Here is a 22,310-nt window from a genome sequence, read left to right on the forward strand (position 1 = left end):
TTTGCCAGCCCCGGTATCTGTTATCTGATATCTGAAGCTCGTGAACTGAGATGGCGGAAATAAAGGGATAGCGAGCAAGAGGTAGAGGAAATCAGAGGTGAGCGATAGGGAGAAAGAAAAGGGTACGTAAAAATAAAAAAGATATATACACTATGGTACAGTATACAGTAGTTTGCTTACGAAAGCGGTTTTGGCCGATCGATCTCTGCCATTGCCACCTGCCAGTAACCTAAACATAGGCCTAATGACGAAAAGAACTCAGCTCCCTGCATTCAGTAGAGGGCATCGTCGGTACGAAGGAGTGGGTAACCGTCCTTGTGTGTGATCTTCTTCAGTCGGCGGTAGCCTATGCAGAATTACATTTTTTTTTCTTGACAGGGAGAACCGGAGACGCCCATGGGCTGTGCGACGGCTGAATTATGTTGCGCTGAAGCACGTCGGTCACTTGTTCGTCACTGATACAGCGCTCAGCGGCTGAGACCTACGGACGTGGGCGCAAAGGGGCATGAGTGTCGGTATAAATACGGTAATGATAGTTGTGCGGCTTCATAAAGGGTGCTGGGAGCCAAACTAAGCTGAGAAACTTTGTAGGATGGCGACAAGTTAAGCTCGTTGTATGGCAGTAAGGCCAGCGTCGACAGACTGGCAGTTATTCTTCGAAGGAAGATGGAGTGGCGACAGAAAAATGCGTTATGACGCTGATGTGAAGGCCGGCAGTGCTATCAACGAGCAGTTAGGTGGTGGTGGAATAGAGCAAGGCAACGCTACCAAGCGATTGGCCACGGAGTAAAGTGCTAAGCCAGGGACACGGGTTGCCGACGAAAATAGCACTTGAGCTACGAAAAACTGTCTGCACAGCATTGGCCAGCAGAACAGATTTCTAGTCAGCGCATCGTAACAAGGGAGCATAAATTACAGTGGCCCAGAAAGAGCAGCACAAGAATGAGGCACGAGCACTGAGGAGAAAGGCGGAACGTCGGTGTCCTCTGCGACGACTACGGTAGCGTCAGCAGCCCGGATACGTGCAAGGGAGTGTCACTGCGGGGGGATAACTCAAGCTGTGCATGGGCGCAGTCTATCACGGCGTGATTATCGGACAGGAAGTCCCAGCGAATGATCACGTCATGAGGTTACCGGGCGAGGACGATGAATTCTATTGTGGAGGGAACGTCCCCGATGAGAAGGCGAGCGGTGCAGGCGGTTAATGGTCGAGTGTTTTGAGCGCTGGCAGTGCGAAGACAAACGGCAGGAAGAGGCGTCATCACCTCATTATCTTCTGAGTCTACGACAGAGGGCGTAACTAAGAACGGAAACGGCTGCGCCAGGGCTTCGACGGCAATTGACTCCTTCAATGAACACGGTAATTATGTTGGCGGGCACAGAAATAGGTATTCAGCTAGCTCCTGACGGCCTAGTCCTTGCCTCCAGAACTGCGGCCGTTAGTTTTCCGTGCGGATGGCTGGTTGGTGGTGGATCATGGGAGAATCGGAACGACGGCCAGGAGACGGCGAGCGGTGGGAGCGGAGATCATAACGAAAAGGGGACTGCAGAAAAGACTCAGGGGACAGAGGGTAGGGGGACGGCGCATGATTGATAGTCGTAGGGACGATAGCCACAATTGCGGCAGAAACAAGTCCTGTTCCCGGAGACTCCAAAGGCGTAGCAAATAGGTCGGTTGTCTTGCGTGCGCCAGGGGTTGAAAGGCAGCAGCTGTGATCGAAGGTGGACAAACGGACGATAAGCGGGGGTTGCAGCATAGGATGGGGCGGGCTGTAGACAGGGGAAATAGGTGAGGGTTGCGAGCGCACCAAAATGTCAGCGTAAGTGAGAGGAGTCGTGATCAGGTGCTCTGAGGAGGCAGAGCCTCAGCGACCTGCTTCTGTATGACACGCTATAGAATGGGAGTGAGTGGCGGCGCAGGCGCGGGCGGGCAGGTAGACTTGTAAAGCTGAAGAAAGACTAAAGAAGACGCACACAGGAAGAAACAGAGACGTAGAAAGTTTTTTTATGTGTGCGTCTTCTTGGCTGGTTAGTCTTTCTTCATGCAATGCACCAACTAGCCCAACCACGTGTTTTAGTGAATTTTGTAGAGCGTGCGTGCGACTTCCTCATGGACAAACTGCTAAATGTGCTGAAGGAGTGACTGGTGGTCCATAGCTCCATCCCCGGTGAGAGTGAAGCTGGAATGGGTGGCCTCGTGAAGGCCAGCATGTGTGTAAAGCCGCTGTTTGCGCAGCTCATCGAAGCTATGGCAGGAGATGATGACATCGGACACAGTCTGGAGTTTTGGCGATGAGCATCTCCAAGCAATCATCTTCATTGCATTTCATATAGTTCTTGATCTTATCGGTCTCGCTCATGGTAGGGTTTGTGCGCCTGCAGAGGTCGAAGATATCCTCTATGTAGCTAGTGAAGTTTTTGCCGGTTTCTTTGTGTCCGACTTCGCAAGCGTTGCTCGGCACGAAGCTTGCGGACAGCGGGACGGCCGAAAACTTCGGCCAGGCTGGTTTTGAGAGCTGTCCAGCTAGAGATGTCAGCATCGTGATTGTAGAACCCCAGACTGGCAACGTCGCTCAAATAAAATATAACATTGATGAGTTTCGCGTTGCCGTCCCACTTGTACGCACTTACGCGTTCATGTGACGCCAACCAGTCTTCCACATCTGTGTCATCTGTGCCGCTCAAGATGGCTGGATCACGCTGCCGCGCAGCGGCGGAACAGAGGACAGGCGATGGAGGGGATTGGGCAAGTTGGATTGCGGTCTCAGGCATTGCAGAAGTGGTAGGCAATGCTCGGCTGCGGCGCTCCATGGTGAGGGGATCGCTATCACCACCACCACTTGTAATAGCGTGAACAATGAGCAGAAACACTATAGTTAGGTGGGCAAGTTGTTGATACATTTTCCAAAAAATAACAACGTGAACAATGGGGACGAAGGGTAGAAAAACATATGACAAGCGCTGACTCTCAACTAAAGTTTAATCGCAGGAAGCATCTATATTGACCTAACATAGTAGCACGTGCCTTCTGGTTTGTTGTTCAGCTGTTGCCTGTTCCCTTAAAAATTTGTGTTTTCTGTGATTAAACTTCAGTTGATAGTCAGCGCTTGTCCTGTGTTTTTCTACCCTTTGTCCCCGTTGTTAGCGCTGTTAATGTTTGGAAAATGAGCAGAAAGTCCGGTGATTATATGTAGGTTTTCCCGCAAACTTCAGCACCGAGCGCCTGGGACGCTACTCTGCACTACAATAAGAAATTAATATTCACTATGACAGCATTAGGGAAACCCTACGTACAGTTCCTCTTCCTGACAAGTCCCTCACTACCACGAAAATATGAGTTCTTCGACGCATACAACTGATAGACTCCTTACTACAGCCCCATCATTTCTATCGTATCAGACATTCCCCCGCATGCACGAATTGTTCTGAGCAGTATGCAAACTTTCAACCCTGCATGTTTTCCTGCCATGTTGTAATTCAGTCACTTCACTTTCCACACCTCCTTCCCCAACGTGGCGGGCTTGGTTAGCCTCTGACCAGCTGAAAGACCAGTTGGCCTTGGTGACCCTGGCCCAGGACATTCTCGACGCTTAATACTGCATTAAATAAACTTCCTGCTCTTGCATAAGAACGAGCGTCGGAGTGAGCATTCTGCAGTTATAGTCGTCGTCTTTGACCGTCAGGCGCTAAAGATTCCGGAGCCGAATGCCGGTCCTACAAAGCCATCAGATTCTGCTCGGCTCAGCCCGATATAACTAAAGAATTACGATCCCTCACCGCGGTCCGCACCACTGATGAGACACCTGCACGGCGAGGACTGAATCCTTTGAATGTTTTGCGGTGACCAATCAATACAGACCTCGGCTTTTTATACGCCTGGTGGCCAATGTTTCGAGCACGATAAATAACCTGAAGGTCAGAAAAACGGCTGTTAAACACTAAGAACTCTCGGAAATTACGCATCTTATATTCTGGTTATTTACTCATTTTGGCTAAGCTTTGCATTCAAGGTAGTTGTTCCATCATTGTATACGTATAGCTAATATTCCAACATTTTCTTGCTAATGTCTATTGCTTTCCAGATTACTTCGCCGTTTCCAACTCCAGAAGCATGGATGGATGAGTGGAGTGTAAGAGCGTCCCCTTTGAAAAAGGAGTGCTGGCAGCCTACACCATGCTCGGCTTTTTTTCCCCTGTATCTTCAATGGTGTTATAAACCGCTCAACTATATTGTCATTTTACTAATTGAATTTTTATTCCTACACTTACATCAACTTTCTGCTCTTCAGCCAGCTTTCCAGCGGTCCCAGCCATGTGGCGTCATCAGTAGAAGCGCCGAGAACTAGAAGGGTTTCACTGCAACCGTTGAGACGTATTTCTATGCTTATACCGTGGTTTCACCATTGAGATACCCGAGGGCAAGATGATACAATTTCTTGACCTCTGCCTTCACTTCCAGGATGACCATGTGTGTTATCGATATATAATTCAAGACTGAAACACTGCTGCTACAGCTCGGGGCATCAAAAGTGGTGAAGAACAGCATATCCCAGTTGTTTATTATAGTGGCATTATTCAAGGTTTTCCATCATATAGTAAACGACAGCCTAGACGCGCAGATCGCACGCCTAGAAAAACCTGGTTGTCCTCATTACGTCACATCCGGGACCTGTGAGAATACGGTTCAAACAGTAAAAACAAAAAAACACCGGCCAAACTAAGATGAGAAATGGCAAAAAGATTGCTGTCCTGTCTTAAATTAATTGCAAGATTCATGGCCTTAAGAAGCTCGCAGCAAGTTATATCGTTGGCGTTTCTTGAGCGCCAAACAAGTTCAGCAGCGTTTGCCGGTCGATGGAGGTTAAGCCACACAACAAAACGCTGGTGCGCGCATGATGTGCGGCATAAGACATGATAAGTCGTTTGTGGCCTGCATTTTATGGGGGTTAATTCTTGAAAGCAAGCTCCGGGGGCGGGCGGGGGCTAGACGCCACAGCCGCCTTACAGCGCCGATGTCCCAGCCCTAGCAGACAGAGCTGGGGTCCCCCAACTCGCGGTGCGAGAAGTCGGTACTGAAGCGGGTACGGGCCAGAGAGGACAAGCACTGAGTTACGTACTTGAACAGAGTGATTGTGCCGGAGTACGCGGCAAGGCACAACACTCAAATAAAACCGCCGTAAATAGCGAACGTCCCGCTTGCATACGGGGGGAAATAAACCACCTAATGGGGAAGCACACGTAAGGAGGTGAGAGGATGTCTGCTCACCTGGCGCGGCTTCGCGCTCAGAGCCCGTTGCGGTAGGTGCGTATACGGTGGCTGGGCGATTCCGGTGACGGCGGTGGTTACCTCGGTGGAACTCATAAACCGCACGTGTGCGCGCTCAACCGCCGAAGAGCCCAGAGCGAGTTGCGACAGACGCGCTTCTCGACTCGGACAGGGAGAGGTGTTACGCCGGGAGGAAAGAGGGAAACCCGCGGCAGCGTTGCCGCGGGAGACTGTGCGGCTGTGGGGGGTGGCCAGTGTGCCCTCTCTTCCGCCAACCTCCTTAACAGCGCGCGTAATCACGCGTGTTAATTACGCGCAGTTGTTATAATGGAGGCAAGGGATTGTGAATCCTCACAATTATAAATGTGGTGTACATTATCCCTACCACACGGGGGGCTGTGTTTATTGGCCCAACAAGTCGCTGCATTAACACGCGCCTCGCAAAGCACCGCAATGTATTATAAAATGGCACGGGCATGCATATTCCCAATCATGAAAAAAAAGCACCGCAAACACGACCGACCAGCCACGCCTAACTGGAGCGAGCCACGATAATTTTTATAATCGGCATTAGAGGACAGGAAAGATATGCTTACGCATATCATATCTATCATATCACCAGAACAGGAGGTTGTGTCAGAGAAACAGCTGTCAGAGAAAAAACTTCTATTTTGAGATAGCAGTAGCTGGTCATCTTATCATTTCTTTATTGTTCCTTTGGGTGTTTTTACTTTCTGTAGTTGTTCCTAGCCCCTGTTTATCATAATACAGTCAAAACCACTTATAACAATACCGGTTTTAACAATATATATGATATAACAATGGGCCGCCACTGCAACGTCAGGTGCTATATGTGTGATAACGTAAAATAAACAGCTTATCACAATGATGTCATAATATATTATCGGTTATAGCAATCAAATAAGGTCACTGAAATTGAACAAAAATGTGGAAACACGGCCACCACATGTACGGTGAGAAGCCGACAGCGCCAATACAGCGACAATACAAAAAGAGATCGGGGCAAGTGCGTTGTTGTTATGGCTGTAGGAAGAAGGAAAAGAAAATGCACGGGCCTGCTACTGGCTCTGTAGCTGAGCCCCCTCCGCTGCCTCATGCAGACAAAAGAAAAAAATAGAGAAGAAATGGAAGAGGGAAAGAAAGACGCTGTGCCGCAACAACAGCCGTCGTCCACCACCAGCGGTGGCGTGTGCAATGACGGCCTACAACCGCCGCGAGCGGCGGTGACCAACCTGTACCAGCCCCACCATCCCAGCCCTGTTGGGCCAAGAACACCCTTCACCACCTCCTTCACCTCCCTAGATGCTATGGGGCAAGCGCGTCGAGCCAATGTGTTGTTGATGTTGTGGCTGTAGGAAGAAGGAAAAGAAGATGCACGGGCTTGCCACTGGTTTTCTAGGTGAGTGACCACTTCCGCTCGCTGCCTGATTGATTGATTTTAGGAAGGGAAAGGTGCGGTAACTGTCTCACTTGTTTTCTCTGGACACCTCAACCGCGCCGTAAGGAAAGGAAGGAAAGTGGGGGTGAAAGTGGAAGGAGAGAAAGAGGAGCCATAGTGGAGGGCTGTGGAGTAATGCGACCTCCTGGAAATCTTTAACGTGCGCTGACATCGCACAGCACACGGACGCCTGTTCGTTTCGCCTCCATCGAAACGCACCCGCCGAGGTCGGGTTCGTACTCGGGTACTCCGGTACAGTAGTCGGGCGTCTTACCACTGCACCACACTGGCGGGGCTGCCTTGTGCGGATAGAAGAGAAAATAAAGCAGAAAGAAAAAGAACAGGGAAAGAAAGACGCGCGCCGCCACAACAGCCGTCGTCCACCACCGAAGTGGTGGCGGGTGCAATGAGAGCCTACAACAGATAAAAATTCGTTGGCAGGCTAGTCCTCGCCGCAAGCGACGATGACCTACCTATCCCAGCCCCATCAGGGGAGTCGCAAATGAACGCAATATATAGAGCTAACGTTCTAAATAATCACGATGACACTTAGGCTTCACCTTAAGAGTAGACTCATAGTATGCGTTCGTATTGTGGCGGCCTGAGAGACGGCCTTCCGCCCAGCTTCCATTCCCCGGGTGCAGTCCCTTCGCCTTTGAGCCGGGGGAAAAAACGGACAACGACCAAGACGACACCGCGTTAACACTGAGATTCTATTCATTGCACTTGCCAGAAATAGAAAGCATGCCTGGCTACAGTTATATAACATCAATAAGGTCTTCCTTGAAGGAGAAGGCTACGTAAGAAGGGCTTTCGACTCACCGGCTAGGGATATGGGGTGCGACTTCAGCGAACATTTGCACGCGCCGTGAATGGCGGCCAGGATCTCCTGTACGCATCGCATTCTCCGAATAAAGCCATACAACGGTACCTGCCAGGGAAAGCGGTGAGAGGGTGTGGTATTTACTGGTTGCTTCCGAGTTTGGAATCAGAAGACGTGTGGCCCTGCCCAACGGGCCTTCGCGCGCTTCGTGTACTAGGGCCAGCCTTCTCTCGACCTCTAACATTGGGGGTGGCGGGAGACGACCGCTCACGCTGCTGGCTGGATCCAGAAGCTGCTGACGTCTTCTCGCGGGAATCCGCGTAGATGCCTTGGTGGCACACCCATCGCTATTTCTTCTTCCCCCTAGGGGAGGCAATTACTTCTCCCAGCCGGCGCTGCCCCACGCTCGAAAGGTCGTGGTGGTCTCGGCCTCGGTTACAGAAAGTGGCTTCCGCAATTTGCTAGCCTAGACTTTAGCTACGACAAACTACGACGCAATGAGCCAGCACTTTCAATTACTTAGTCATAACGGGCTATGACACGACCACTCAGTACTTTCGAATTTTTCTACGACGGAATGACTCAGCACATTTAGTTTTCTATCTTTATCTTGTTACTTTTAATTTTTCCTAATTTTGTACTTGTATTTCAGTTGCAGTTACTTATTGACAATGTTTTGAATTACCAGTAAGTCAGTAATTATGGGTGTAACATTAGGCACGAAACACCCATTACGCTTCCAGCCAATTAGCTCCTAGCATTTGTCGATCAACTACAGGCACCCATTTTGCTGCCACGTTCCGAATACTTCCGACAACATCCGAACCGAAACTCAGGTACGGCGACGTCTTTTCGACGGAATGAGCTGTACACGCTTCGCGAAATAAACAAGACTTTGGTTTACTAGAACCTCTTGTTGGGCTAGTTGGTGCATGGCTTTGTTGTTAATGACGAGTGGCGCTCTCCGTTGTTCTCTTCCTTTGTCTTGTGTGCGCGCAACTGGTCCTTAAAAACATGACCTTGGAAACAGAACTCACCTAAGGTGCCTCTCAGAAAGCAGTCCCTCAAGGCAGCCTTGAGTTCCGGAATCAAGAGGCTGTAGTAGATAGCGTCCTTGCTGGACGGCAGCGGCGGCTTTGTCTGCGATTTAAACCACGAAATAGGAAAGTTTAATCATTTCATAATCGTATCGTGAGCAATGTATGTTGCTGGGCGAGTTGGTCAAGCATACCGGAAGGACAAGAAAAAGGAGGACACACAACTGCGCTAACAACTTTTATTCCGAGAACAGCTGAACCGCGCCTTACGTACAACAGGAAGAAGGAAGGGTTGTTGCGCATGCGCCCATCTTAAAAAAGTAGTCATGGCATCCATCCAACAAAAGCCATAACTACCTTATCAACACCTACCAAGAAGAGGCGCTGCCAGAGAGCAAACAAATGGACCACAGAAACAGGAAAAAAGTGGATGGAAGGCCAACAACCAACCCGGGCATAATTCCGTATCCTCAACGGTTGGGTCCCGCAACTTCTTTCTCCTCACTGGTTACTTATCAGCGGGTTAAACAGTGATAGTTACCGAAAGGTGTCTCTGAACGCAACCTAAAGGTAATATACACTAACTGAAGGCAGGAAATGATTACGGTGAAAGTAATTGATTAGTGTTATATTATGCCATCAGTTCAGTTCAGTTCAGTCATTCAGTCGTGTCCGACTCTTCGTGACACTATGGACAATGTCACGCCGCGCTTTCCGGTCTCTCACTATCTTCCTAACATCACATAACTTCATCTGCAGTGCCTCGAGGATGCCATCTAACCATCGCGTTCGCTGCCTACCCATTCTCCGGTGGCCCTCAACCTTTCCCAACAACAAATCTTTCTCCAGCGACTCCTCTCTTCTCATCAGATGACCAAAGTAGCTGAGCTTTAACTTTAGAATTTGAACCTCCAATGAGCAGTCAGGGTTTATGGTCGACAATATCGACTGATTTGATCTTCTGGCAGTCCAAGGAACTCTCAAGAGTCTTCGCCAGCACCACAATTCAAACGCGTCAATTCTTCGGCGGTCAGCCTTTTTCACAGTCCAACTCTCGCATCCATACATCACAACTGGAAAGACCATAGCACGAGTTATACGGATCTTGGTTGGCAGAGTAATGTCTCTGCTCTTTACTAGGCGGTCAAGGCTAACCATTGCTCTCTTTCCCAGAAGCAGGCGTCTCCTAATTTCATGGCTGCAGTCTCCTTCCGAGGTAATCTTGGAGCCCAAGAAGAGAAAATCTGTCACAACTTCCACTTCTTGTCCATTGATGCTCCAGGACTTGATAGTGCAAGAAGCCATGATCTTTGTCTATTTAATGTTCAGTTTGAGCCCAAACTTCTCACTCTCTTCTTGTACGCGCATCAGAAGTCTCTTGAGTTCCACTTCCCTTTCTGCCATTAAAGTGGTATCATCCGCATATCTAAGGTTGTTGATACATTTTCCAGCAATCTTCACTCCAGCTGAAGACTCGTCCAGGCCGGCCTTCTTCATGATGCACTCTGCATATAGGTTAAATAGGCAGGGTGACAGTATGCAGCCTTGCCTCACCCTTTTCTCAATCGGAAACCAATCAGTAAGACCATGCCCAGTTCTGACTGTGGCCTCTTGCCCTTCATACAGGTTCCTGAGGAGACAAATGAGGTGAATTGGAACTCCCATCTCTTGGAGAGCTTGCCACAATCTGCTGTGACCTACGCAGTCAAACGCTTTCCATTATCAATAAAGCAGAAGTAGATGGGTTTCTGGAACTCTCTTGCTTTTTCCATGATCCAGCGAAGGTTGGCAATTTGGTCTCTAGTTCCTCTGCTCTTGTGAAACCCAGCTTGCACGTCCGGAAGCTCCCGATCTACATACTGCTGCAGCCTACTTTCGAGGATTTTCAACATCACCTTGCTAGCATGCGAAATAAGCGCGATCATGCGGTAGTTGGAACAATCTTTGGCACTGCCTTTCTTTGGAATGGGGATGTAAACTGACCTCCTCCAATCCTGTGGCCACTGCAGGGTTGTCCAAATCTTCTGACATAATGTATGCAGAATGTTGACAGCGTCATGGTTGAGGTTTTGAAGCAACTCAGCTGGAATGCCATCAATTCCGCTAGCTTTGTTCTTAGCAAGGCTGGCTAAGGCCCATTCAACTTCACTCTTCAGAATGCCCGGCTCGAGATAAGTAATCACAACCGTCTTATGTTGGGTTTGCACATTCGGGTCCTTTTTGTACAGTTCTTCTGTGTATTCCTGCCACCTCTTCTTTATCTCTGAGGCGTCAGTGAGGTCCTTGCCTCATTTGTCCTTTATCACGCCCAGCTTAGCATAGAAGCTTCCTGTGATATCTTTGGTTGTCTTATACAGAGCTCTTGTGTTCCTTAATTGGCTGTTGTCCTCAACTGCTTGGCACTGTATGTTCAGGAAGGCATTCTTATCTCTCCTTGCTATTTTCTGAAAATCCGCATTGAGAACCTTGTATCTTTCTCTTTCCATCCTCCTTACCTCAGCTATTTGCAAAGCCTCTTCAGAGAACCAGTTTGTTTTCTTGCATTTCTTTTGCTTTGGAACTACCTTAGTAGCAACTTCTTGTATTATATCACGAACATCAGTCCACACCTCTTCGGGCTCTCTGTCTTCTAGATTTAATTCTTGAAATCGAGTCCTCACTTCCACAGCATATTCTAATGGAATTTGATCCAGATCATACCTGAAAGGCCTTCTAGTGTTCTGCGTTTTTCTCAATCGAAGCTTAATTTTGGCAACAAGAAGCTGATGACCGGTGCCACAATCGGCCCCAGGCCTTGTTTTTACTGCTTGTATAGCGCTTCTCCATCTCTGCCGGTAAAGAATATAATCGATCTGATTCCTGTACAGACCGTCCGGTAAAGTCCATGTGTACAGGCGCCTCTTGTGCTGTTGAAAATGAGTATTCGCTATGGTCAGGTTGTTTTCATGACAAAACTCTACTAGCCTCTGCCCAGCTTCATTTGGCTCGCCAAGACCGAACTTGCCTATAATTCCGGATATTTCTTCACTCCCGACCTTAGCATTCCAGTCTCCTACGAGAAAAACGACGTCTGATGATGGGGTGCGGTCTAAAAGGCATTGTAGGTCCGCATAAAATCTCTCAACTTAAGCTTCTCCAGCAGTAGTGGTCGGTTATGTTGAAAGGGTAAGATCCGAAGTGAAATCATTCGGTCGTTTTTGGGGTTGTACCCTAGCACTGCTTTGCCCATTCTTCTGTTTACTATGAGAGCGACCCCATTTCTTCTCTTGGATTCGTTCCCACAATACGTGACATAATGGTCGCCGGAGTTAAATTCTCCCATTTCGGTCCACTTGAGCTCGCTGATACCCAAGATATCAATGTTCAATCTGTCCATTTCTCGCTTGACGACATCCAGTTTACCTTGCGTCATAGATCTTACATTCCATGTTGCTATGTGAGGTTGCTATACTCCTTACAACATCGGACTTTCTGGTCGCTTCCCGACACATCCACAACTGAGTGTCCTTTTGGCTTTAGCCCAGCCGCTTCATTCGTCCTGGAGCTACTAGGAATTGCCCTTTGTTCATCCCCAGTAACATGTGGGACGCCTTCCAACCTGGGGGGCTCATCTTCCGGCGCCATATCAATAATGGTATTGTGACTGGCCATAGGGTTTTCTTGGCAGGAAATATTGGAGTGGGTTGCCATTACCTTCTCCAGTAATCACATTTTGTCAGAACTCTCTGCCGTGACCTGTCTATCTTGGGTGGCCCTACACAGCAGAGCTCACGACTTCATAGAGTTTCGCAAGCCCCTCCGCCACGAGAAGGCAGTGATCCATGAAGGGGATCATGCCATCACCTCGTGGCTATGTTCAAGGCTGGTTTTGCGGCTATTAAGGAATAAAAACACTACATATTGTAGCCTAAAGGGAAGCACTCCCCAGGAATGAACATAGTAGCTTATTGTAATGTTGCGTTAAAAAAAGAATAACCGAAAAAATAAAAAGTTGCTAGTGCAGGATTCGAACAGATATTTTAATCGCTTATTGCTGAGGCAAGAAGTGTAAATCCACTGCGCCACTGAAGCTTTTTTTTTTTCTCTATTGCCGGTCATCACCAACACAAAACAAAACCAACAAGAACGCGCTACTAACAATCCTCACAGCAGAGCGGTTACCACAAGCATGACACTGTTAATACTGATGCCGACAGGCTCATACGCGTTGCCTTTGTCAAGTTAAAATTCCTTCAGCTCGCATAGTGGTTCGACTCTCGAAATCCAGTCTGGCACAGTGGTCTTCAATTTGTGCATTTCAACCAATGCGTGTGTACTTTTGCTAAAGTAGAGCCTTGCAGGGCGGGCGTCAGGGTCACAGTGCAAACCCGCCATTCTGGACCGCCATAGACTGTGCAGGCCTATTAGCATAACCGTATCAAGTGGAATCCCATCATTATTTTCAGTTGGCAGGAATATAATCCCGTATGAGTCTAATGGTAATTCTTTTTTAACAGTTCGTTGCAGCACATCCCCAAAATAGACGCCCTCCCAACAGTGCAGAAATGCATGGTCTATTGTCTCTGGCTGTTTACATATTAAGCAAAGTGAACCCCATGGCATATAAAAGCCCTTGCTTTCAAAAAACGTTTCTACCGATAATGTTCCTGTATGTAACTTAAAGAAAAACGTCTTTACCACAGGAGAAAGTGGCATTCTTTTGACACGCTTCAGTACGTCTTGACCTAGACGGCCGCTATACAAGGCTCTGTACATAGGAACAGAGAAGAAGTCGTTACAAACAGCTTTATATAGATTCTTCTTTTTCACTGAACTTAAGTATTCTGTCGAGAAGCGAGCTGACAGAATTCGAACACTGCTGACAACCGCTTTGAAAAAACTAGAAAGACGCCCTGGCATGCTTTTCGTGGCAACAACGAAGTTGAGCAACGTCCGCGCGAGCCTCACTTGGCACACAGTGCGCAAAAAGGGGTCGGTAACGTCGCGAAAGAAAATAAATCTGTTTACAAGCTGGCGCACAAATAAGTGAGCAAGCCCGAGACCTCCGTCTTTAATTGGCCGGAACAGGTTATCCCGACTACATCTTTCCCAGCTTGACGCCCATACAAACACAGCAAAGATTCGGTGTAGCGTTTGAACACTCAACCTAGAACAATGAAGTGCTTGCATGACGTACCACACCTTGACAACAAAAAATAGATTACACACGTGGCTCGCGCAAAGATAGACAGCGGCACTCCTTTCCACTTGTCAGCCTTCTCCCGTATTTCCTGAACTTGGGCGCGCCAAAATGGCTTGCTGCCTTCATAGAATTCTAGAGGTACGCCCAAATACTTCACGGGTGTTGTAACCCATGTAACGTTGGCAAAAAAGTCAGGCGTTGATGTCCACGCCCCGTGCCAGAAGCCTAGACACGTTCCCCAGTTTACTGGACTTCCTGTGGTCGCACTAAAATCTTTCACAAATTCAACTGCGGCGCGAATACTTTCTTTGTTCGCACAAAACACTGCCACATCATCAGCGTACGCCAAAAGTTTGACCTCAGACATGTACAGTTGAAAGCCCTGAACAGATGGATTTTGCATAATAGACAGGTATAAAGTTTCGATATAAATACAGAATAGAAGAGGGCTGAGGGGACAACCCTGACATACCGAACGCCGCACATTTATGGGTTCCCCTAGTACTTTTAACAATCAATCGCGTTGTGCAGTTTCGGTACGCCAGGGCTACTCCCTCTCTGATAATAGAACCAACATTGATATAATCCAATATTGCAAACAATGCATCATGTGGAACACAGTCAAACGCCTTTTCTAGGTCGAGCTGAAGAAGCGCGACCCTCGCGCAAGCAACGTCACAACATTCCAGCACGCACCTCGCCTTATGAATATTTGTTGTAATGGACCGGCCCTTTATACCACACGTCTGGTGGGAGCCAACGATATGTTTTATCACTGTCTGTAGCCTGGCTGCCAGAACTTTCATCAGTATTTTGTAAACCACATTTGTTAAAGAAATAGGCCTGTATGATGTCACAAATTTTAGTTTCTCTGTTTGCTTTGACTTAGGAATTAACACTGTGTGTGAGGATGCGAACGAAGGAGGGAGTGCACCAAGTTCATAGCCTTCGTTAAATACTGCAGCTAACAATGGGGGCAGATCTAGCTTGAATGCTTTATAAAAGGCTGCGCTCAAACCATCCGGCCCAGGCGACTTCTCTGGGTTCAGATTATCAATGGCGCGTTCAACCTCGTCCTCGGTAATCGGCTGCTCTAACTTGTCTTTTGTGGTGGCATCCAGTCGTGGCAAGGAGGAAAGAAACACCTGCTTAAACGTCTCCAACTTCATGTCCCGAAAAGCAAATAGCTCCTGATAATTGTCGAAGAACGCACGTGCAATGTCGTTCTTATCTATCATGAGGCTTTCGTTCCATTCTACTTCGGTTATGTCATTTCGATGAGCCTGTGCTTTTTCAAGACCCAGAGCCCGCTTAGTGGGCGTCTCGCCGGCGACCCATCTTTCGGCCCTGGCGCGAACGAGCGCTCCTCGATATCGGTCCTCGTCTAATATTTCTATTTTCTTTTTTATCTTTCTGATGTCCTTTTTGTAAACCCCCGGCTCCTTACACTCCTGCGCTATTAACTTCTTTAATGTTGATCTTAGGCCTGCTTCTTCTCGCTTTTCGTTATGGCGAATACAGCTGGCTGTTTCTATCGCTTTCATTTTAATTTCTTGCTTGCACAGTTCCCGTTGCTCCCCAATGCTGCTGTTAGGTCGTTTATTCATTTAGCTTCTGTACAATAATTTCGATTAAGTTATCGTCTTCTAAAAGTTTGGAATTCAGCTTCCAAAGGTCCCACACAAAACTTTTGCTTGGGCTTCTAGCTCCTCTAGTGCATTTTACCAGACAACGATCGGAGAAGGACATTGGGATAACAGAATAATTTTTACACTTCGGTATCACATCCAACAATAAATAAATTCGGTCAAGTCGAGCATGACTAGAACTCTGAAAATGGGTGTATTGCACGCTGCGTGCTCCCTCCAAGCACTAAGCAACATCCTCTAATGAAAACTCTGCAATCATCTGCGACAAACAATCGGTGCTTGCATCTTTCAAGGGGCGGTTAGAGGTTTTGTCTCGGGCGCTTAAAACACAGTTGAAGTCACCCATAATTATCAGCTGCCTTGTTGAATCTAAGTATCGTTCAATGTTTTTAAAAAAAAAATGAGCCTGTCTTCAGCTGCATTTGGTGCATAAACGCAGAGAATGCGCCATTCACTGTTATGCAAAACCAGGTCACAAACAATCAACCTTCCGCACGTAAACGAAATCACGGCCTGCACTATAAGTCCTGGCAACCGTTTTACAAGAAGAAGGCACCCAGCCGACGTGCCTACTGCGCGACTAACAGCCACTTCATACCGCGATGTGAAACGCTGCGCCATGCTCCCTGTCTTCTCCTCTCCCTCCACTTTAGTTTCCTGAACTGCTACCACGTCTATGTTTTGCTCTGTTAAAAGGCGAAGTACTTGGCGTTGCTTCATTCTACCAGCCAACCCTCGGACGTTGAGCGTTGCAACGTTCAGACACTGATCCATCGCCATAATCATGCATTAGAAGGAGGCCGGGAGCATGACGCTTACCTTTCACGTCTAGCATGGCGCTAGACGTTTCCAGAATGCCCACCTTCATCATCTTTTACGGGCTCGACTTGCTTCGAGGGTGGCTTTTCCTCGGCCCTCCTGTCCGCCGCGATGTTGGGCCGTGGCTTGAAAGGAGGTCGCCGGTTCAGGGTCGCTTTCATAGGTGGATCATCGTCGTTCTTAATGGTCTGCTGTTCGCTCCCGTCTCCTGCCTTTGTATGCGGGCGTTTAGGTGCGCTGCCGGCGCTCGTTGACCGAACGCCGTTTCCCGTAAAAATGGTCACCTTCGTCGCAGGCTCCAAAGAACCTGCGTCTTGAAGGGGTGCGTTCTCGTTCGCAGACGCCGCTGGCACCCCGGTTGCCGACTCTTGTTGCTTTCCTGTGTCATCACCCGCCTCTTTGCCGGTGATGGTCGGTGCTTCCACGTTGACGGATGCCGCAGAGGTTTCCACGTCTTCGCTTCCTTTAGCAGCTTCCTCGACCTCAACAACATCCATTACATCTTCAGGCGTCTCCTCTCTGAGAGCGGGCACTGTTGCCGCAGCGTAGGTGCGGACACAGTCAACTTCCGTGTGTCCAAAGCGTCGGCAGCGAGAACAACGCGGTACTTTGCACTCGCGTCGTACATGGCCACAACCATGACAACGTAGGCACTGCATAGGCCTTCCGAGGACGACGACGAGGGCCAGCTCACCTGCTACCCTTATTTGATGGGGCAGGTCATCCGCCTTCTTCCCGGCCTTCAACTCGAGAAATACTGACCTCGTTGTCGAACCTTTCTCGCTGACGCCCTGGACGCGCCACCGCTCTCGAGTGACCTCCGTCACATTTCCGAATGCGGCGAAAGCCGTGCGAAAGTCCTCATCTGCGACACTGTGTATCATCCAATGTAGTCTGAGTTGGACTTGCTGGTCATGAGGGTCGATAATAACACACCGTCGGCCCTTCACTTTCAGCTCTTTCAAAGCCACAATACGCTTCGTGGCTTCAGCAGTCTTGAAGGTGACAGCCCACACGTGATTAACCTGATACGCCCCCAAGGCTACAACCTCGGCGAGCGCGTCGGTCTCGGCGAGTGCATCCCGAAAGTCTTCTACGCGGTAGGGCCTAGCTCGAACGTCACCATGCAAAAACATCGTGTTTAAGCAACACGTCCTGTGGGCAGCTGCGGCAAAACAATATGATATTCACTATCTTCACTTACATAGGACCTGTTACCGCGGCCAGCTTGGGCCGCTATCGCTGCTCTGGTGGAGCCCATGATCCTGCGTCCGAACACGTCGGCAACGAATACGGCACACTTTAAACCCGCTATTATTTCTTTTTATCCAGGTAACACTGCTCAGAGGACCCTACCGTTGAGGGAATGGAATGACGCCCAACCCGGCTAAAGGAACACAAAGAAGAAACCGAGAGCCAGAAAAAAGGGAGTGTGCATTGGCTTTTGCATAGTCCGTGCTCAGTGATCTATTACTCGCAAAAAAAAAAGATAATGCTCGAACGACTACGTGTGGCACATTAGCAAATACGTTTATGTTGTGTGCCGCTTCCAAATAATGGCAAGACGAACACGTGACGATACGTTTCCTTCATCAGTGCGACATACAAAGAAGACACCGCTGAACCACGATCTTCCCGCACGCAAGATCATCGCGTTCTGGAAGGTTCCACCGGGTTCGCAAAAGTAAGAAAGGCCGCTAAAAAATAAGCTGCGCTATAATTACTGCACAATAATTATGCCGCGTTCTCTTAAAGAAATTTAAAAGCTAACGTTCATCAACCTAAGAACGTATAATATTATTTTGTTTTTTACTCAGTAGTTACAATGTTTACAATCCCATTTGAAGACGTCCTTGGATTGGATTGGATTGGATTGGTACTGAGGCTTCCCTTTTTTACCAGGTGGACCAGAAAGGTCCTAAGTCAATTCCCTACTGTGACGGAGTCTGTCCCATCATGGCGCAACGCCACCAACACTATTTATCTAGTATGACTTATCCAGTTCTCAAGGCGTCGTTTGGTTGTCTCCACAGCCCTCTCATCCCGCTGTGTCTCATCACTGTACATCGCAGCGTCTCCTTGCGGCTGTCCAGACGTGAACCCCAGCACCTGCGGCAAAGATGACCCGCTAGGCCGACAAGCCATGAGCACTTGGCAAGCAAACACAGTATGTTCGATCGTCTGTCTCCCGCCCGCACACCGCACACAAGTCATCTGCGTTGTCCCTGCCCTCGATCCGCGCGTGCCATTCCTTCGTGTGCAGCACCCCCGCACGGGCCTCAAAAAGCAGGACGCTCCCCAGGGAGTTGTCATGGGACAGCTCCTGAGTGATGTCCCTCTTGTGCGTGGAGCACATACCAAGAGCCGGCTTGGCCGCTGCAGCGGTTGGCCACCACCTGGTCTCCGCCGCTGCCACGTGTTCACGCACCCTCAAAGTAGTCCAGCAGGCGTGTTTAGTGTTTTTCACTGTTGGCAGTAGTACCTCATACTTTGCACTCAGTTCACGTACCCTCCTCTTCCAGCGTGTGCATACTCCGCAATACAAAAGGCCGCGTTGTACTCGATGAACCCAGCGGTCCGCCTCCAGAGTCCACGAACGCATTTCAAAACTAATCTTGGCTACTGCCTCCCGGGCCTCGAAGGAGGGCCAGCCAACATCACCCTGCACCGCCTCTTTGGGGGATGAACGATGGGCTTCCGCCTTCCCACCTCTCTGTGTCTTGGCTCCATAAATTCCCGCGTCGAGCACGTAGTACACAACACTGCATTTGCATATGTCAGACCTGGCAACATCACCGCCTTCCATATGGTGCGTAGGACCTCCATTCTATTGAACGACCACGACGCCTTGGCTCTGAGGACATTCTGGCTTGCCACCGCCTTCGCACGGAGGCTGCTCTCGTAGTCTACCAAGTAAGCACACTGTGTCATGAGGTCTATCCCGAGGTACCTATAGGTTGAAGCCCACGGGATTTCGCGCCCTTGTAGCAGTAGTCTCGGTCCCACAGCCGTCCTGACATGAGACCAGCACAGTACTGCACTCTTCCTCGTGCTGAACTGTAGACCGAACTGCTCCGCGTGCACTGTGCAGATATCTAGCAACTGTTGCAGTCTTGCCTCTGAGCCCACCATAAGCACAATATCGTCTGCGTACAGCAGGCCCGGTAGGACCTGTTGCACTACCCGGCCGCTGTCCATGTATAACAAGTTAAAACCCTCGCCACACCTTTCCAATTCATCCTCAAGATCGCTCAGCAGCAGCATGAACAACAGCGGAGAGAGATTGCATCCCTGTCGTAGACCCCGCTGCACCTCGACCGGATGAGACTGGGGGCCTTGCCACTTCAAACTACCTTGGTGTCTGTATAGAGGGCGCGTAGCCGGGCGATGACCTCCTCAGGAAGACCCCCTGAGGCGCAGCATCCTCCACAGCACATTATGTCCCATGCAGTCGTGTGCCTTCTCTCTACCCTGTCCCATCGCGAGTTCGATACACTGTGTCAAAATGAATAAATGGTCCTCCAATCTCCGGCCCTGACGAAAACCCTGCTGCAGCTCACCCATCACTTTTGCTCCGCCCATGCCTGGATTCGTCTGCGTAGGACTTGAGCAAACACCCTGTATATAAAGCCGGGTACACCGTGATTAGTCTGTACGCCGCAGGGCTTCTGCGATTGCCAGAGCCTTTAAACAGGAACAGCATTCTGCCCAATCTCAGTTCATCAGGAATTTCGCCCGACTCCAAGTAGTAGCCTAAAACTGCTCGCAATTCCTGGCTCTATGTAGGACCCATCTTCAGGAGCGATGCCGGGACATCATCTATGCCCGCGCTGTACCGCCCGAAAGTTGCCCGATAATAACCTTCAGCTCTATCTCCCCGACTTGTCCCAACCACTTTTGAAGATCCGGCTGTGGCCCTGTCATTGGTAGCTCTGGCTCTCGTTCATCAGGCTGTGTACTGCCCTTTCTAAACGACATTCTGACTCGTTCAGCCATCAGCTCTAGGCTCTCCTCTGGAGAGAGCAACTGTAACGACTCGGGGCCCTGTAACTGCTGTTTCGGTGCTGCATGGGCTTACAACCTCTTCACGTGTTGCCAGAACGAAAGTGGTGGTTTTCGCCCAATTTTCCTAAGCTCATCCAAGAACTTTCTATCCAAGGTCCTAACCTTATCCTGTACAAGGCTGGCTGCCTTCTTCTTCTCCTTATACACCTGCCACAGGCACAGAATGACTCCCTCGGGCTGTTTAGTTCGCAGCGCCAGTCGATGCTGCCGGCACGCCTCCTTCCTTTCCATGATCACCCTTCGGACCTCAGCATCCCACCAACTCTTGGGAGTATGCCTGCCACGTCCTTCTAAGCTATTGGTGTCGCTGGCAATGGGCTTCTGGCCTTGGGTCTTAGTGGAAGAGCCAAGTGGCCATTAGCTGGTTGTTTGCGGCGACTTCTTCAGCGCGGTTTACGGCGTCCAAATGCATATTGAGGCTCACGTTACGCAGCACGTCCTCCAGGATTCAAGCGAGGGAGCTTTTATGAGAGCTTTGGGAGGCGGGTCCTCTGAGCGATGCCACAGGATATGATTCAGAACGGGTTTCTCTCCGCACCTTGTGCAGGATGAGCTTATGCTGTCCGGAAATATGTGTACATAAACTGCAGGGGTTTTTTTTCGAAGAGTTTGCCACAAGACATAAGTTGAGAAAGGGGGAATGGGATGCAGGAGATAGAAAGTTAAAAGAAGGAGTGGAGTCCAGTTGCGCATATGTATTCGAGAAGGTTGGCAGTATAGCGATTGTCCATTTCAGGGTTGGGGAAGGAGTTCGTTTGTAGTTTCCTCCAAACAATTTCTTATCTTGTTAGTGATTTGTGTGTTGGTGGGTACACTCTCCTAGAGAGTTTGAAGTGCTGTGTAAGATCGCTGTATGTGAACATTTCTTCCATTTCAAGTCGCACGGTATTAGGTCTCACCGCTCGGCCGACAATACCTCTAGCGTGTTGATGAGCAGCCTCATTACCTCGGTTCCCTGAGTGGGCGGGTGTCCATACGAGTTCTATCTCTCTGTCCAGTATGATATCTGCCAGGATGTTTCTGGCAGTATTTTATATTCTGCCACGTGAAAAGTTATGCCTGGCAGTTTTTGAATCGTTGACAATTATGTCTGTATCTGTTTTAGCGATGGCTACAGCGATTGCGGCTTCTTCCGCTTGGTCCGAGTAGCGGACCTTGACCGAAGCGGCTGATGCGCATTTAATGACATTACTGAACTGCTTAATTGCACAGATGGCAAATGTACCTTCAGCCATACTGCAGTCCGAGGCGTCGGTGTACACCATCCATCGTGATTTCGGTATTTTCTGTTTAGGGCGCAGCTCTAGCTTTCCTCCTGCCTTTATGAAAGGAGGAATGCATGTTTTTGGGTAAAAGTTTGGATATAATTTTGTAGCGCACTCCTCCTGGTAGTGAGCTTGTGTGGTTTGCTAGTGGCTCGGCATTAATTCCCATGTGGTTGATAATTTGTCTGCCTGTTTTAGAGTTCGTGAGTCTTTGTCGCTGTGCTGTCTTATGTGCTGTGATCAGCTCCTCTACAGTGTTGTGCATCCCAAGTGAGAGAAGTTTTACGGTTGAAGTGTTTCTGGGTAGACCTAGTCCAGCCTTGTAGGTGCTTCTAATGAGTATGTCTAATTTCTCCTTGTCAGATTGAATGAAGCGGAGATAAGAGACTGAGTATGTAAATCGACTTAGTACAAAGACATGGATTAGACGACAAATGCCAGCCTCTTTCATTCCTCTCTCTCTCTTGCCGCTACTCTGTGTATCAATCTAGTGATCTGCTGCATAGTCATTTCTAGCCTGCTGTTAGAGACATTGCTGTTCCAATTGCTCTGGATGTAGAGCCCGAGTGTTCGAATAGTATCGACTGCAGGTATGGATAGCCCGTGCAGGCATACTTTTATCGCTACTTTGTCTTGCGTTTCCCTTCTGACTGCCAGTAGTTCAATCTTAGGCCATGAGCATTTTAGCCTATACTGGTGAACGCATTACTGGACTACACTGACTGCTTCTTGAAGCGTTTACACT

At 49.0% G+C, this 22,310-nt stretch overlaps 1 pseudogene; it reads right to left on the minus strand.

Moving 5' to 3' along the window:
* Positions 1-18,363: 18,363 nt before the first annotated feature.
* LOC146177821 (uncharacterized) lies at positions 18,364-21,243 on the minus strand (annotated as a pseudogene).
* Positions 21,244-22,310: the final 1,067 nt, after the last annotated feature.

This window comes from Amblyomma maculatum, chromosome 10 (assembly GCF_055883805.1).
Source record: "Amblyomma maculatum isolate TAMU_Amacu chromosome 10, ASM5588380v1, whole genome shotgun sequence".
NCBI lineage: Eukaryota > Metazoa > Arthropoda > Arachnida > Ixodida > Ixodidae > Amblyomma > Amblyomma maculatum.